The sequence below is a fragment of the Aythya ferina genome (genome assembly GCF_964211825.1).
Source record: "Aythya ferina genome assembly, chromosome: 12".
In the NCBI taxonomy this organism is placed as follows: domain Eukaryota; kingdom Metazoa; phylum Chordata; class Aves; order Anseriformes; family Anatidae; genus Aythya; species Aythya ferina.
In genome coordinates this window covers 350,634-369,448 of record NC_140308.1, presented here as the reverse complement: position 1 = coordinate 369,448, position 18,815 = coordinate 350,634, and the positions used below count along the sequence as shown (strand labels likewise).

Genomic DNA, 18,815 nt, shown 5'->3' with positions numbered 1-18,815 from the left:
CTGGTCCAACCACTCCCCATCACCAGTGTCACCCACTAAACCATATCCCTAAGCACCAGGGATGGTGACTCTACCACATCCCTCAGCAACCTGTTCCAATGGCTGACTATGCTTTCTGAGAAGAAATTTCTCCTAATTTCCCACTTAAACCTTCCCTGGCGCAACTTGAGGCCATTCCCTCTTGTCCTATTTCTAGTTATCTGCGTGGAGAGGCTGAGCCTCAGCTCCCCACACCTTCCTTTCAGGAAGTTGCAGAGGGCAATGAGGTCTGCCCTGAGCCTCCTCTTCTCCAGACCCAACAACCCCAGTGCCCTCAGCCGCTCCTCACAGGGCTTGTGTTCTAGACCCTTCATCAGCTTTGTAGCCCTTCTCTGGACATGTTCCAGGACCTCAATGTGTTTCATGTACTGAGGGGCCCAAAGCTGAACACAGCACTCGAGGTGTGGCCTCACCAGAGCAGAGCACAGGGGGATGATCACCTCCCTGCTCCTGCTGGTTGCACTACTCCTGACACAAGCCAGGATGCCGTTGGCCTTCTTGGCCACCTGGACACACTGCTGGCTCATGTTCAGGTGAGCGTCAACCAACACCCCCAGATCCCTTTTTTTCTGGGTAGCAGCTTTTGAGCCACTCTGCCCCAAGCATGTAGTGTTGCATGGGCTTGTACTTGGTTTTGTATACCAAAAAGTGATCTCTTGGGTGGAGCACAGTAATTTGGTTTAAGAGACGAAGTCTTAGCACTGAGACTCTGGTGTGACATGGGGCACTTGTAGTCCCATTGCCTTTTCCATAAACTGAGCCTGATTGTTTTGCCAGATATCTGACATCTTGAATTAATGTATTTGCTAATTTTTGTGTGCATTTGCTGTTGTTCTTTTGTAAAAGTGTGCCAAATAACAATTTCTGCTAGTTGCCCTTCAGCTGATTCCTGTCATCATTATTGTAGCAGTATGCACTGAAGATCCTTGAAAAGGGAAAGTGACATAGTCTAAAGATCAGCCTGAGGAAGTTTTTGCATAAAGGGCAATGCAATGGAAAAGCACGAAGCATTTGGGGAAGAAATGGGCAAAGTACTTTGCTGATAGTGAAAATGAGGAGTGTTAGTTACCTTTGTGCTGACTAACATTTCCTTCTACCAGTCCAGCTTATGTCCTTCCATGTCCTTCCTCTGTGCCTAATCCATCTCTGTTTTCCATCATCCTCTCACCATATAAACCTTATTACTGTAACCACTGTCCTCCTGTCTGCTCCTGCAAAAAATAAGATGCAAAAGTGAAGTCAGCTGTACTTAATAGCGTTAAATAGGTGGTGGGGTTTTAAAAGGGTGGGAGGGAAATGTGTAGCCATAGGATCAGAGGCAAAAGTTCGAAGGCTTTAAAACCAACCACTGAGTTTAGAAAGCATGAAAGATGTTCAAGTTTTTGGTGGTAAATGCTCTTTACCAAAAATAATTTCATTTTATTGAATCACACAAGTGTTTAGTGTGGCAGGAGGAAATGAAGACAGAAAGAGAAATCATCACTGCCCATGCTCTGTTTTTGAAAGAAAAATCAACTTTGTTATGAATCATTTTTGTATAAACAATTTAATGATCAAAGTTTACTTTGATTATCAAAAAGTAGGGTTTTCTTTGTTTTTAAGCTTTTTTTTGTATCCTGATTTGAAATGTAAAAATATTTGTTTTTCCTCAAAGAATTGATAACTTATTAGCACAATATTGAGGTTCTGGTACAGTTTAAATTTAATTAATTCCTTTATATACATTATGGTTTCAACTAATTTTTTACAAGGGATTGTGACATAGCAGTTATAAAGTATGCTTTTCTGAGGTTTCTAGCCCAATGCTTTATGCATTAGAAAACCTTTTGTCTTAGCGCTGTGAGCTGAATGAGACAGAAGTCTTGCACAGCAGTGTTGTGTAAATGACCAAAGAAAATTAACTGGGGTAGTACAGGGAACCTTGGAGTGTTTCTCAACTTCTAATGTTTGATTCTGTAAACTTATTGACATGTTGAAGTGTGTTGCCCTGCATTGTCCAGGTGAAAATTGGATATTTGAGGTTTTGCCCCAATCCTCCACCCCCACCCTGTGTTCAGACACTTCAGGGTCACTAACACGATTTTAATACAGGCCTTTTCTGACTGAGCTTGTATGTGTGGCTAAATGTAAAAATGCAGAGTTTATCTTCTCTGCAGAACAACCACAATGAGATAAAGATGAGGAAGGGAATGTAAAACTTCACTACTATTTTAAATAGCTATTGTTACAGAACTGGAGAATGTCTGGAATTGGGCCATTTGTTTTCTCTGCAGTGAACAAAGGTAATGTGATCTAGCAACTGCAAGATAGGATAATTAACATAATGAAATGTGATGTTCTGATGCTAAGATCATCTAAAACTGACAAAGGTGGTGTTGGTAGCGGAAAAGTTACATGCATAAGTTCCTCATTACCAATGTTCTGTGTTATTGGTATAAAGCTTACAACTGCTTTCCCTAAGAAAACAAAATAGGAAAAATATTAAATTGCTGTGTAATATTTCAAGTCTAAGAAATATTTTTAAACTGTCCTAGGTGTCTGTGGAAGGAAGAGATGATTGAAGCTGCAATACAGGAGACTGTCTTCCCTTAGAAAGTGAGCTGGGAGGAGAAATTCAATACTCAGGAATCTTCTGAATACTGAAGGTAAGTACTTGCATCTGTGTCTTGAATGTCACAGTTGTTCTGATTTTTTGGCTAATATAAATACTAATTGTGACATAAGAAGAGGTAAATCGTAAACGCTCCATTCTTACTGGATTAAGAAAACAAACGAGAACTAAATTTAAAATGTGGTGGATGAGAAAAGATGTCTGGATTGGAGAGGGCAAGGGATGTCACTGTCCCAGTGAGCTTTAAACACTTGTGGTCTGAAGTGGTCATGTGGAAGATGGGGTGAATCTCTGGACTCAGTTTACAGCTTGTAGCTAGCAAAGCACAGTAGGAATTCTTGAGGAGGTAAACTGAAGGTAATCTTTTTGTTTTAAGCATATTATATGCAATTCTTAATTACTTTTAATCTTGTTTCTAGCTCTGTCACTGGAAATCTGATCCTTCTGACTCTCTATAAATGTCTTTCTTATTCTTAACCATTAAGCTATCGTGTGTTGGAGATGAGTACAGATAGAAGTGAAAAATTCTGGATACCTGTATTTTTTTGGAGATGTTAAATCTGTGGACACCCTGAGCAGAAACTTGTGTCCTGAGATATAAGGGACTCACTGCTTGTGAAATGTCTCATGTCAAGCTGCAGAAATCAGTCTAAAGTCTGATACTATGAAGTGTGGTTTTGGAGAACACAAATTAGTACCCTTTCTGTGTGAGGTAGGCATCACAGAAACACCTTCCAGCTCTGATCACTCCTTTCAAGTGTCACAGCACTTTAGTTTGTTGGTGTTTTGCAGGTACTGGAAGATTTTCAGGCTACAGCTTGCAAGCTAGTTCTGTATTCTCTATTCAGTGGGGATGACTTGTATTTTGTTTTCTTGTGGTAGCTCTTGCTGATCACTTTGCAGTGATGGGGGAAGATAAAGTGCATGCATGTGTAACTTCACAGGTTTTCTGTAGATTGATCAATAGTTTTGTTGCATCTATAGTACTTGGAGTAGATGTTGTCCCTCAATGACTTTACTCATTAGACAGAGTAGTTTGGGGCACTTAGTCATTTGGTTTAACCCCCTTTCATGCAATATTGCTCCTCTTTTATTGTTGAATACATTAGTGTGTTTTACATGCCAATAGCTTTCAGCTTTGCCTCATTTTTTGTGAACTGGCTGGTGAAAGGGAAGTGTTTAGTTGGTGACAATGTGAGATTGCATGAGAACTAGACAAGCCCGGGATAATGCTGATAGATTGGAAGAAGCTTATGCAAGGATTTCTAAGGGAGCAGGACAAGCTGCTTGTAACATAAGTTCCTAATTTATTTTTGTTAGTTTTTATTCTGCTTCTGGGTACTTAACAGCTATGGGATGTGTGCTGGTTTCCCATCTGCTCAAAATAAGACAAACGGAATTGTATAGTTGCTTTCATATGTAGACCCCAGTTCAGTTACTCACTTCAGGGCTAGACAATTGAAAAGAGCTGTAGATTTACTAACATCTTGAGGCCATCTGAAGAACATCTGGAAACTGAGGCAAAGTCAGAACACGATGGCCCAATTATGAGTTCAATTTGACACACCCTGGTTTTCTTCACATAGGACTTCAGGGAATTCTCCATACACTTCTTTTGCTTATTTGGGAGCATTTGCACACACCTTTGCCTTTAATGATCTTATTATCTAGGCTTGCTCAGGGAATAAGTTCATTTTAAAACACAAAACAACACGTGAAATTGGCTTCCTTGTCTATGCATTTTTTTCAGTGTTCTCAGTGGACATGCAAAACCTAAAAACACATGCACAAGTTAAAATGCTGTATCTAAACATCATCTAACAGTACAGAGTTCTTTTCCTTTCTGAGTGTGCTTATCCAATTAGTTTCCAGGTCAGCTACAGAGTGGTGTTATACAAAACTCTAAATATGAGACATCAATATCATAAGATGCTAGGTTTGACTGTATCTGCTCATGCTGGTGTGCTTGCAAATAGGGATAGGAAATACAGATAAGAATTTCTCGTAAAGGTGGAAAAATGAGATTTAGCCCTGCAATGAATATCTTACTATCTAGAATTATTTTAGATCTTTAGATCCTTAATAATCTGCTATAAGGGGATATAGAAGATAAGGGAGACGTGTTGGAGAACTTGCAAGTTTGCTTCCTTTGTTAGGAAACTAACTCTCCTACTGTGTTTCCTTTGGTAGGAAATGTCCTGTGTATCAGGGATGTAATTAAGAACAATGACAACAACAAAAAAATAACAAACATTCCCTGAGAAAATGAAAGAAAAACAAATTAAAAATTAAAAATAAAGTATGTGACTTCAAGCAGGATCTTCCAACTAACTAAACTAATGGTAAATAGTTTGTTGTTTTACCACATTTAAATAAAACTGTGGTTTGGAGATGTTCTTTGAAATGACTGAAAGAAATGTATTTTTATGAATGCTTTTGTGTTAATTATCTTCAGATTCCATGATTCTATTCCATCAAACTCTCCTCTATTTGTCCAAATTAAGTGTTCCATGTTTTCTTGATCCTTGACACTTTTCCAGAGCTCTGCTCTTTTCACTTTGCTAATTAATATTTTTAATTCATATTTTTTAGATCTTTAAGCATATAAGAAAAAATAGTTCATATTTAAAGGAGCACCTGAAAATGTAAATGTCTGCTTTTAGAAAACTATCCATCATGGATAGATTCAGTGTCTGACTCTGAAAAGCAGCTTGTTCTTCTTTATTGCTTTTTTCTTGCATAAACGTTCTCTGGAGAAAGGAGCTACATGCCATCGTGTATTTTTCCAATCTGTATGCTACAGGTGTACCATGTTCTCCTGTCTAAGTATTAGTCTTTAAGAATACAATTAAAATGTTCTTCTTATATTAACAAAGAATAAAAAAACATGTATTTTGATTAAAATCAAAATTTAGAAGTGACTGTCTTACTGCATTTAAGAGAACAAAGACAAAATCTGGGGAGTACTGTTGTCCTTACAAAGTGTACAGTACAAAAGTAAAAATCTCTGTAATAATGAACAGTCTCTTAGCCCTTTTTCTGATTGTGCATTCAATTTTTAGAACAGAACACATCTGCAAAACCCTGATTATTCAAGTTAAGTCTGCTAATACTCTTGCTTTTCTTTGACTTTTCTACCTCCTTTTAGTAATCATCCAAAGATCAGAGGTTGATAATCTACCAACACTGAAATGCCATAATGCCTTCTGTTATTTTTATGTACTTGTTCATATGTGTACATGTAACCTGAGGATTTCTGAAAACTTGATGCTGTAGTGTGATTCAAAGAGGGCAACAGTGCACAATTACAGAGCAGTTACCAGGTCTGAATGCGACAGAACAACAGGTGAGAGACCTCAGCTGTTCTGTAATTAGGTAACTCCTGACATTCTATTTTGACTAGATGTTCCTACATGACACTGTCATTGGTTCATGTGATATGTGCAAACAGTGAAGGTCTAAAGGCCAGCTATATATATAAATGTATGTATGTTTAAAGATGCATCTGCATCTTCAGGTATTTCTTTCTGAAAACTAGCTAACTGACTTCAAGTGATTAATTTCTTCTTTTTTGCTGTACTTTGCCTTTTGATTTGTGCTGGTTCAGACCTGAGTACTTTTTCCATGCAAGCTTCTGCTTTCCAACAGTGGTTCACGTCTTCCTGGCTACTAGGCATGCTGACTTTGCCTCTAAAAGGACAGTATCAGATGAGCCAAATACCCTGCAGGATGTGCTAAGTTTAGCAAAGCCTGTGCCACAGAGGAACACAACCTAATTATTTATAATCAGTGTAGCCTACACATCTATTTAGTTGTACCATTGTCTTCATCAATCTGAAAATACTTAGAGGTTTGCCAACGTAGGGATGAACATGGGAGAGAGGTCTTTGGGTGATAGATTGGGCGCATAGTCAAATAATCAGACTTTTTAGAGGTTGGTAAAAGATGTATGAAAGCATGTGTGTAGGAAGTGGGGGAGGTAAAGAACAGGATCTTCTCGTAATTGGAATCTGCTTGCTCTCAGTTTTTCATGGCAAAGCAAGTCAGGCCTCTGTGGACTTTCTAAACCAAATGAATTATGGTCTCGAATAGTAATGTGGTATTGCTAATGATTTCATTGCTGACCACAGCTGTTGGCAGGAAGGCTAGCACTATCATTTCATTTCTGATGTATTTTTGAGGCAGTTTGCTTATTAAATTAGTTGACTTTTTTACAGACCATTCAAGCTATAGTTGTAAAGTAATGAATTTGTGAACATGGGTAGTACAAGTTCAGGTTTGTGGGCTTATTCCTTTTTTCCTTGATGTTGATGAGGACAGACATCAGATCATTAAACACAGTGGTTTAGATTATACTTTAGAATCATAGAATTATTAAGGTTGGAAGAGACCTCCAAGATAATCTGATCCAATCATCCCCCAACTACCAATATCACCTATTAAACCACGTCCAAAAGACGACATCCAACCTTTGTTTTTGAATCTGTGAGAAGATCTTGATTTTCACTATGGCAGCTTTTTGTACCTTGCAAAGCTTCAGTAGCGGTATGGTTCAAACTAAGAGTGAGTGTGATCCATAATCTATTAATGCACTGGCAAATTTATGGTGAAGCTCAACTGCAGAAGACAGATTATTTGCTTTTGCTTTCTCTTGAGTTATAATAAGGTTACCTTTACTCAAGTCCTAACTACACTATTTTTTTTAATAGTAAAGGCATATTTGTAAGACAGGTGGCCCTGAAGCTGTCTTGAGCTGTGGGCAAGCTGTTAACAGTCTTGGCATGTAGACTGAGCTCCAGCTAACTTCTGTGTTGTTAGTCTTCTCAATGTTTTTCTTAATTGCTTGTCTCTGCAGAAAAATTCCAGTGAAGCAGATGCTCCCACTTCACTGGGGAAAAATTTATTGTGGGCCTGACATACTGCCCTACAAATGAAGGTGGGTTAGACTTGCTCAAGCCTAGCAGGAAAATGATTGAGACTCCTTTGCAGTCAACCATTAGGGTGATATTCTACAGAGTACTGCTCCCTAAACAAAATAAACTATCTCAAAAGAAATGATTTGATCTGTATAGTCTAAACACTTTTGAAATGAAGACCAGCTTTATGGAGGAATGGTTTTCAGGCTGCTTGGATAAAATACTGATTATTTTCAATATTCCTAGAATTTAATTAACCTTTTTCACAGAGAGGAGAGAGACAAACCAAAGTTATCTGTTTGCAGAAATACTAATTTTCTTTGAATCTTTTCTGATCCTGAATACATCTTTCATAAACCTGTTTTGGAGACAAATAACATGGGCATGAGTCAAAGGAAGACTGAGTCAAAAGCAGATTGTTCCTTAGCTACACTGTTTATATTTCAAAGGCCTTTTTTTTTTTCCTTCTTCCTCCATTGCTGAAAGGGTGAACTGGAAATACCTACAGTGTTTTGAGAGACATTGCCTACAGAAATGGATATGAACCACCAAAATGAAAACTAAAAGCCAAGCCAGCTTTTCATTGTATTTGCATGTTAAGTTCTATAAATAATCACAGAGGGCTTAATATCTGTAAGGATTGGAAGATAGCCTAATTTCAGAAGCAGACCTTCAAGAATCAGAAGTTATGGTGCTGTATAGCAGTTAATGGACTGTGGGCTTTTACTTGACTGAAGTCCTCATGCCATGTAACCATGTATTCAGGAAGAAGGAACAACAGATCTGCTGTTTGTCTTCAAGGATTTGCCCTGACTTCAGAGACATCTGATGTACCTTGTGATACCTTCTATATAGCAGCTGCATTTAAAATCTCAGCCATTTCCAGCTGGTGTTTAATAGCGTTAGAAGAGGAGAAGGAAGGTTAGTGGTTTACTGGCAATAGTAAAAGCCAATTTTTATAGTAATTTTTTTATATTAATAAAGTCCAGCATTTGGATGTAAGCAATTCTGGGTGCTTTTCCTTTAAGTGCTCAGATAAAATCGGTAATCTCTATCCTGAGGCTGCATACTTTCCTTGGTTCATGCACAGTGCTTCAATGAATTGAGCAAGATCTGAGTGTTTGGTAGAGCTCAACTCTTCCTGGTGTGGCATAACTGGAAGAAGGCTTTCCTGCTTCCAAGCCTTCTGTTCACGTGGTCGTAGCACTGGTCATAATATTCTTGAACTGCCAACCCAGTCAGCTCAACTACTGAATATTTTATTCAGAGTATTCATCTTGTGGCTCCTTTATTTTGCATGCATAGTGAAAAAATGTTTAGGTTTTAGTTGCCTCTGCTTGACTGTAAGTGACTATGGAAAGAAGAACAGAGTTGAGTAAAATACTGTTCTTGGTTACATCTGCATCTTTCCTGATTTTAATTGTATAGTTTGCATGAAAATGAGAATGGAACAATTTGCCTTGGGCCTGTATGTATATCTAATATGTCTTAGTCACATGCTGAAAAAATTCTTTAACCTAGTAACTTGTTTGTATATTCCTGGACTGACTTTCTAAAAATACAGCAGAAAAAGCAGAATCCTGACTTCTATTAGAGTAGTATGACTTACAAATATTTGATTGGTTCTGTTCCTGTCTAACTCTTCTGTGTAAAACTCATTTACTGTTTTTCCTTTTAAACTGTTAGCTGACCTTACATACGAATCCCAGCTGTGCATTAGCATTGCTTGGGGATGTGTTTGTATCTTTTGTCTAAAAATACCCAGCCGGTAGGATTCATGATCCATGAAAGCTAATTGAAACAATTTCTCTTCAAGTTTTGGCAAGCGAAGCATGCATTATAAGCATTAATATCTATAAATTGAATTGTTAATGAATCTAGACACTAATAATGAATGCAATTTTGCAGGCTTAACTAGAAACACTAAAATTATCAGGATCTGGAACAGAATTTTCAATCATTTTTGCTTATTAAATAGCAAAGCTATGCTTTTAATAAGCTAATCATTTTTATTTGACCCCATAGGAGTAGCTCAGCTGATTAGAAACAGGTTTCTAAGTGCAAAACAATGTTGTTTTTCTCTCACTGTTTTAACCACCACAGTGCTGAAATTTCAGATCAGATACTTATCTCCCATTGTGGCTATGACATGAATGCTTACTCTGCAATTCCTCTGAAGGAATTTACAGTAGAATCTCTATTTGTCCCACTTAATGGGAGAGTATTCCACATAGATGAATAGTGTGTGTGTAATCTGCCAAAACAATTGTAGCTTTTTGGAAAGATTGTTCATGCAAAAAAATCACTTCTATTCATTTTTTATATCCAAAAGTAGAAGAAGAGCACTTGATACAATTCCAAACTCAAAATCAAAATTGATAACTGAAATCTTTTTCCCACCTAATGTTATGGTTAGTCTCAAATACTTATCTCAAGTAATTCAGCTTTTTTTTTTTTTTTTTTTTTTTTTTACTGCTTGGGCTTGTTTGGCGAAAGAGGAAGTAAATTTATTTGAATTTATCCAAAACTGTTTCTTGAGATTTCAACACTAACAGATCAGTAAAACAGGCACAAGTTTTTCCTGTACTTCATGCAGGAAAGCAGTTCTAACACACTAATGCTTTTCCTTCTAGTTTTGTTTGCTTTGGGGTTTTGTTTGAACATCAATTATCTTTTAATTTTAATAAATGTTATTTATTGAGGTAATATCTCTTTAATATGTTGCAATGTAGAGCAATTCTTGTATTTATCCTTTAAATATATAGTTTTATTTTAGCCAAATACAAATATCAACTCAAACTTACTTCTGCAATTGCAAAATAAGGTTGCACAACTGCTCAACCTGTACTTTAAGTGCTCATAAGAAAATCACTTGCCAATATTTTTTCTATTTGTTTTGACTTGGTTCCTTTTTTTTTTTTTTTTTTTTTTCCAAAAAAGCAATTTCAGTCCTTTGTTGTGGACTGAAGACAGCCTTGCTTGTTGGGTTAGTCCTTGTCCCTTTCATTGTGTCATAATGCTGAGATGCATCAGGCTGAATATGAAAATATTAAGGAAAGTCTACAGTACCAAAAATTATAATGCTTGAGATCTTGTAATATTCCCTTGGTACTGACACAGAAGAAGAAAATGCAGTGTTATGACTATTCCATTTCCAATCTGGGGCATAGGACCATGACTTCAAGTCATAAGGCTGAGTTAACACAAGTATTTGCTTTGCAATGCAGTGGCAAAATCTGTATAGAATTATCTTTTTGTAAAGGTTTGGAGCCTTTAATTTCAAGGTGGATGGTATGTTAACTGAATGAAAAATGGCTGTGTACTCTTCCTGTCTAGCTTCTCTTAATCATTATACTCTTCAGGCTTTGAAGCAACTTTCTTCCAGCTTACAGATCCTCACAGATCTGTGGACGTGGCTTTGAGGGGAGGTTATTTTTCATTTGTTTTATAGGAGGCAGGTAACTGAGGATCAGGAGTTGCTCTTTTACATCTGGTTTTCATGCTTATTTAAAAGAGGTGGAAAAAAAAAAAAGCTTACCTATAATCTTTTTGTGACTGCTGGTATACTTGTACAACTGTACAACTTCTGTGAGAAGTCCATATTCTGAAAGACAAATATTAGAATTACCTTCAATAATTGGTATTAGAATCCATCCATTAATGGCTAGTGTGTTCAATTTCATTCTGCCTTCTGCTTTCAAAGATTCATTTTCCTGAACTATAACACCAAAAAAAAAGTCTGAGTTACTGCCTATTGACATTCAGGAGACCAGCTGCCCTGAAGTTAATTCCTCCTGTTTAAATAAACTGCTTCAGTTGGGGCTGTTAGCATGTAGAATATTGGCATTTCTGTTTAGTGAACAGTAGTCTTGTATGAGGATTTTTTTGCTGAGTTTATTATGTGTACTTTTCAATAAACTTTGCAAACGATCCAGATAAATCTAGTAAGCTGCTAGAGAGTCGTATTCAGACTAAACAAAATATTTTTATCCTGGAGTAAACACTCGTGGCATGTCTGTGCCACCCTTTGCAAATAGATCAAGTTCCCCAAATTAATGCGGAATTAAATTAACCTAAATTAAAACTTGGTGCAAGTAATCCTTAAATATCCTGGGTTACACAGCTGTTTCAGTAGTAGAATATTTTGCAGTATAGTAGTCCTCATCTCAAAGCAGGTGTTGGGAAATGGTGAATTTTTTCTTCTGCGTAAGCATAGAATGCTACCACGTGGTACACCTGTTGTCCACTTCCAGAGATGAATCCTACAGGACCTAATGTACTATTGCAATGACTTTTGGCATCATGCTCAGCGTTATGAGATGAATTGCCAAAAAAAAAAAAGTTACTTATCTGAAGCTGTACTTCTTTGCAGGCTCTCTAAATGCATGTTTTACAAAATCTGCTGCTTTATCAGGTCTCTCGCACAGTAACTGAGAAAACTGTTCAGCAATTCCTTTCATACTTGCACCAAATAGTTGCTTCAATTATGGTAAAATATATTTGTTGTTAGTCAGGATGCTACAGAGACTCTCTGTGCATCCAAGAAACTACCAAAATACTTTTTTCCTTACTGTAAATAGTTTGATAGATATGAATAGCAGTATAAATCAGATAATATATTAAAGGTTTGTGGCCTCTGTCAGTTAAACAGCCAGTTCTGATGGTCAGTGTTCAATGCCAGACATCCTCCTCCAGAAAAGAAGTTTCTATAACTGAGACTGCCACTGAAGTCACTGCACTGACACAGGCATGAGTTAGAGAATATTCAGGCTTCATAGTCTGAGATGCAACTGTTTCTAGGGGGAAAAAAGCGCTTATCTAAAAATCCCTTATTTAAGACTGAGGGTTTTGCATGAGTTGTTTTGTTCCTTTCCTTCTCTATAAACAGAAAAATCAATGGTCTTTGTTCTTCTTATGGGGGGGGAGGAATGTACATTTTCCCACATGGGAGGACTAATGGGATAATCTGGTCCACAGCACAATTTCAGTTATGAGGGAGGCATCCCCATTTGATCTCTAGAAATCTGTGTCTTCCATCTAGCCTTGTATGACACTGCTGGTGTGGAAAGTTCCAGGTTACAGCACTTCTGATCCATAGCTTTACTGAGCATCTGTGAAAATCTATGCTGCATTGTTTGAGTACAGTCCCAAATGAGGATACAATTTTAAAGTCACTCTTTTAACTGGACAAATGGCTAGTGGAGTTGTAGCATGCTTATAGATTTGGTTGCAAAGATTAAGTGTTTCGATATATACTGACAGGTATTTGAGACTTTCAAAGTTGCTGCTGAGTCACTAAAGTGAAAACTGAATAATACTCCTGTGGAAAGTGTAAGGTTATGTATTTTCTTCCTTGACTTCAGGTTATTAAGATCCAAAATTCCTTACTTTGGTCTTCTGTGTGTATTTATGTAAAAAAAAAAAAAAAAAAAAGAAAAGGGGGGGGGACTTTTTAAAGATTTTTTTTAAGGGTGCTATTGAGGAGCTCTGCATACCTGTGCATAATTTTTGCTTTGTGACTCTTGCATTTTGCTACTCTTTCAAAGAAGGGAAACAACTCCAGAGCATCTTTTTTTCTGGGGGGAAAAAAAAAGTACTGAACTGTTTTAGATATATTGGATAAGCAAGCATATTTTTTGGCATTGCTTCAATCTCAGTTGGCAAACCATCTAAGATTTATCAGTCTTTTTGCTAGCAACCTCCATTGGTTTTGAGTTAGATTATAAATATTCATTAGCAGAATGTACTTAACCCTGAGGTATCCTTTCACTGTCACTACGATCAATGGTTACTGCTGCACCAAACTTGTAGTTTCCGAGCTGTTGTGTAAGATTTGTCCCTTGAATTTAAGAACGTGACACTTCTGGGCCTAGAACACCTATGGGTGACTGAGGGTGTAGAGAAGGGAATGATGGCGAAGTATAATCTGTTAGTTGCATGGGGAAGATGAATAGGAAATGATTACACACTTATGCTGTTGTAAGACCTAGGGAACATCAAATAAAACAAGGTGTGAGGTTCAAACATAAGGAGGTGGTTCTTCATGCTGTGTGATTAAGCTGCAGAACTCTGCAGTTGTGGATGCTACAAGTTTACATGGGTTCAACAGTGACTAAAAACGACAAATAATTCATTAAGGACTAATAAGTAAAAATCTCTGATTCAGGAAGCGTGAAATGGGGTCTAGAAGGATAGATATTCAGAAAAATAATTGATACCTGTCTTATAGTCTATGGGAACGGTTGAGCATTTGAGTGTTCCTGGGGGCACTCTGAATCTGTATTTTGTCTTTGGAATGAAAGGAGTGTCTTTTCTCCTGTCTCAAGCTAGTGATGGTATTTCTGCTCAAAGGAAAAAGAGTTTTAGGAATAGGAGGTCCCTTTACTACACTGGGAGAACTAGACCTTTCTTCTGTTCCCTCCCTCACTGAGGTGCAGATGCAACATCCAAACAGTTCTCTCCAAGAGTTTCAGTGAACTTTTATTTCTGCTGCATGCCTTTCATACTTTGTTCTAGCTTTAATAGCTTGACTAATATTGTCAGTGGTTTTAAGTCTTATGCAACATGTTATATATACTGTATGTCACGAAACATCACTAAAGAGATTTTAGTAAATCCATGATTTCTCTCACCATTAAGTCTACATGAAGAATGCCCTTTCATATGCTAAGTCTGGTTTGAATTACCAGCTAGAATACTTCTTTGAACTTTTTCCTGCCCTTCATTCTACATTCTATCAAGTTTTGCAGTCTCAGGGCCCAACTTCAGCCCTGGCTTTGTTTTTTAATTTAAGATTTTGTTTGAATTTCATCTAAATGAGAAAATTAATGTATTTCTGTTTTTGTCTTCAAGACTTCAACTTTTTAGGGCTCAGACATCTCTTTTGATGATGGATGTTGTAACAGTCTTTTGATACTTTCCATAGAATCATAATCAAGATTTATCATAATATAGTAGTCCTAAAAATCAAGAGATAGAAATATTAATGCATTTTTGTGCAACACTTTCTGTAGCCTGTGACTCTGAGAAATCACTGTGTAGAATGGTAAGTCTGAGAAATAGTATGCACAGTTACTAATGTGTTGAGATTTTTATCTTGTTTTCTGCTTTCCTGCTAAATTAGATTACAACTCTAATTATTCAGGAAGAGAAAATATTGAGCTTGCCCCTCAAATTGAAGATGCGGAATATAGCTCTAGACAACGTTTTAACAGTTAGAAATGTAAATGTAATAACCTGGGGACAACAAATAATTGCTTAACAGAGACTACTGAAAGTGGAGCACCTATTAGTAAGCTTTTTTGTGGCACATTGTCTGCAGCTGCAATAGAAATGCATATGTCTCTGAATATGGTCTTGACACTGGCCCTGTTTCTTTCACATGGAAGTACAAACCATGCCTAAAAAGCCTGGAGCAGGAGAGGAACTCTGGACTTTTTCTTTTTTTTTTTTTTTTGATAGTATATGGACACTTTTCCATCACTCTTGTCCACCCTTCACTCCAAGTAAGGATGAGTTTCTGTTAGTAGAGTTCTTTGGTTTAGCCAATATCGGAATTGATTGTTTTGTAGTCTGTATTTCTTTCTTGATTCAGGACTTAAAGTCTGTTCTTCTGCAATGTGGTAATGAGATCTGGGATAATAATATCAAGCTGTATCTAAAAAATTGGATTAAAGGAAGCCCTTGGAATAGGACAAAGGTTGGTGTAACATTGGATCATGTGGCCAATTGCTAGCCAATTCCCTAGGGACAAAGTTTTTAATCCTGGCAAAGCTTGGCAGCTAGCTTTCAGCTTCTTCCATCATCAGCGTTTTGCATCCAATGTTTTAAAATCCCTGGAAAATGCAGCTTAAGGGAGTTTGAAGGTGTTATCTTTAATTGGACTAGCTTAAAAAAAAATTAATATTGAAAAGCTTTCTCCTAGTTTCATTGTTATTGACCTGATGTTGTGAATAGCTTGTGCTATTCTAGAGGAGAGGAGGAGAATGTATCTTCCTTTGTTTGTGCTTTGTTTTTCAAATTTTGGGAGGACAGAAGAGGTTGAATTCATAAACAAAACTGAGGAAGAAATGTTAAGAAAAATGGGGAAGGGTTCTATAATTTGTTTTAGCTGCTATTAATTTAAAGTCTGAGCATGAGTAGGGAATATTTTCAAAGCTGTTTCTACTTGTTGGTCTCCCTTTTCGTCTGTTTGCTCATAGACTCTTGTAGATGTTAGTAATAGCATCATCAATTCTCTTTGCCTTAACCTTATTTTTAAAATATATTCTGTGCCATTATTGCTATGGAAGCTGTATTCAGTGCCACAATCATAACATTTGCCTTTCAGAACAAGACTGAGTCAATAATAAGAGAGAATGCTATCTATTTGTCAAGTTTAAAACCAGGAAAGTTTGAAAGGTGGATGGGACCTTTGTTTTTCCTTAGTGAAGTTCTTTTTCTAACTATAACTAATCACACTTAGAAAGTGGCTACCTTATTGAATGATCTGGCAATTGCTATTTTGACCTCAAAACACTTTTGTTCTTGCCTTTCACTCTCCCTTTTCTCCTTGCAAAATTAGTGTTAGGTAAGAGGGCGGTAGATACTTTTCTAGCTTATTCATCAGTAGCAACAGCAATGTTGTTAATTATGTTTTGATTGTAGAGACTGTATCATGAGTGGCCAGAGAACACAAAATTAGTTTCAGCTTTTCATAGCTAGAAGGTGAGAAAATCATCTTTCAGTTTGCACACTAAGCAAATTTACTCTGGAGATCATTGAGGCGTAATAAACTGCAACTTTGATGTTTTTTCATATTAGCATTGCTTTCAATGTACAGATCTTACTATGGGAAATAATAGTGCACTTCTTGGAGGACCGTATTCTTTGTTTGCACACATCTCAGCTTTGGTGGGTGCACTTTTAGTTTTTATTTACTTTCTTTTATTTTTTTAATCTTAGAAAAGCTTATTTAAAATGTATTCCTCAGGAGGAGTCACTAACTAGCTTTTTTGTGTGTTTATATATATTAGCATTACCAGTTAGATGCCTGCTGAAGCATACAAACTATCACTAGTCAGTGCTCAGCAGCAAGTAGAATGGTGACTAGTTACTAGGAATCTTAAAGAACTTCAAGTGTTTTTTAAAGCTTTGTAATTCACTTAAATTTGCACACTTTGGGGTTTGATTTTCTTCTTAAATTAGTTAATAAACACTGTAGGTCTGTGAATTGATGTACTGGGTGTGTTGAAAATATCCAATATATTAACATCAAATATGAAAATATTCAGTTAAATATGTTCCTCTTAAAAATTCCTCTCATGTTCTTTTCCAAACATACTAAGGTCCTGGTATTTATGACAAAACTGAAATGAAGGTATGCAGTTTGTCTGATACTTATTTTGTCTTGCTGAGTCTTCTGATAGTCGTCTTCATAGTCTGTATGGCATTTCTTTTATGTTCTTTTGTTCCTTTCCAAGTGCATATGTGACTTTTGTCAGTTGAATATGTTCATCATTGGAAGAGTGTTTCTAGTAAATTTTTCTCCTAGTGTCCATATTAAATTACTTCAGGTCGTCGTCTTGATTTTGTCTGAAGAAGCCAGTTTACACATGCTCCTTTGGGCTTTTTGCATCAACATTTGATAAGTGCTCTGTGTTAATAACACAAGTAAAATTTTCAGTAAAATTTTGATGAGTTTATCTACTTGAAGTAAAATAACATGTTTAAGGTGTCTTGTTTCTGTAAGTTAGGATTGGCCAGGCTGGATTTATTCTGTTACTGTATCTTCAACACAATTAAGCCTGCTCAATCACAGTCATGTGAAACCCACTGAAAATATCAGCTTGCTTGCATTTCATTAAAGATTATGAGTTTTGCACTCACAAGAAGAATTTTTTTAAACACTTGATATATACTAGGTGTGATACCAAAAATAAAATACTGGTTCTTACCAGTAGTTTCTAATCAACAATTGTTGTTTGACATGTACAGGTCAGAGGTGACAAATAGTGACATTGTGTGTATGCAAATTTCTCAATGATTTTTGTATTAATTTTTGTATGGAAGATAGCAAAAGTAAATTCACAAGGAGCTAAAGAGTGTGAATAAAGAAAATGTATGTTTGATACTACAAACCTAAGATTTTCTTCATGCTGCTACTTAAGAGTGCACAGAAAAAAATATATATATATATGTGTATAATTTGCTAGTACAAAGCACTGGCAGTTAGAAAAAATAATGGAACAGTTGCTGTGAGATTAGTAACCGTGGATCTTGGCAACATCATTTCTAAAGTCATTTTCCTGAGTAAAGCTGTGTTTAAGGGCTGGAAGTAATGGTTTATGTGGAAATATGTGAAGAATTAGATATATTTATCTTGGCAAAATACATGAAGAGTGTTATACTTGTCCACAAGCATCTGAAGAGCATAAGCAGAAACCATGGAGAAGAATTGCTTTGGACAGGGCCTAAGGAATGCAAATGAAATGTATTATGATCATAATGCAAGAAGCAAAATATATCTCAGATATCAGGTAATATCCTTAATTATCAAGTTTTAATAAGGCCTATCATGATAGGAGTGTGAAGTAAACGGTAGAAGGGCCATTCATTGACTGAGTTAACTGAAATTGGATTAGAAGATGTAAAATAGTTTAGCCCTGAAAATTGAATTGTCATATGCCTAACAAATGTTTCAGACTATGGTAAAACCATGGCACAACTAATATCTATTTCAAAGTTTTCTCCTAACTTTGTTGAAGCGCAGATTCTGTCTTGGTGTGAGAATTCTAGAGTGCAGTCATTAAGTGTGTCTTGGTCATGCTAACCGTGAGATTCTCTCTCAACTGAAGTTGCATCTAAATCTTGTAGCAATGAGACTTCATAAAATAATGCTATTATTTTCATATGCCCCTTCACCTGGTAAGTGTCCCTAGAACCAATCTGCAGAGAAACTGGGGACAGAAGGTCTTGATCCCATTCTACTTTCTAGCTCCCAGTTGTGGTGGTTTTACCTTGCTAGGCCACTGAACACCACAACCGCACTCACTCCAGTATTTGTATGCGCCAGTATTGCTCAGCAGTAGACACAACACTGGTATGATACCAGTGCTGTTCTAGCGACACGTGCAGAGCACAGCACTGTATGGGCTGCTGCAGGGAAAGTTAACTCCATCCCAGCCAGACCCAGTACACCAGTTACTTGCATGGAGGCCTCCCAGACTTCAAGGCTTTCTTGAGAAGCTCAAGTGTTGAGTCTGGATGCC

General features: G+C 36.8%; 1 protein-coding gene across 7 annotated transcripts in view; it reads left to right on the top strand.

The window, feature by feature from the left end:
- Positions 1-18,815, top strand: part of LOC311443089 (uncharacterized protein) — a 113,289-nt gene that overhangs the window by 14,057 nt on the left and 80,417 nt on the right. For 5 of the 7 annotated variants that reach the window (XR_014697066.1, XR_014697074.1, XR_014697075.1 and 2 more), the window contains one exon: positions 2,574-2,684. The gene's annotated coding sequence lies outside the window, so the exon portion shown is untranslated. Of the gene's footprint in view, positions 1-1,934; positions 2,322-2,573; positions 2,685-2,949; positions 3,008-18,815 lie in introns of those variants that run through there. The other 2 variants (XR_014697067.1, XM_084532973.1) reach the window with 2 other exon arrangements.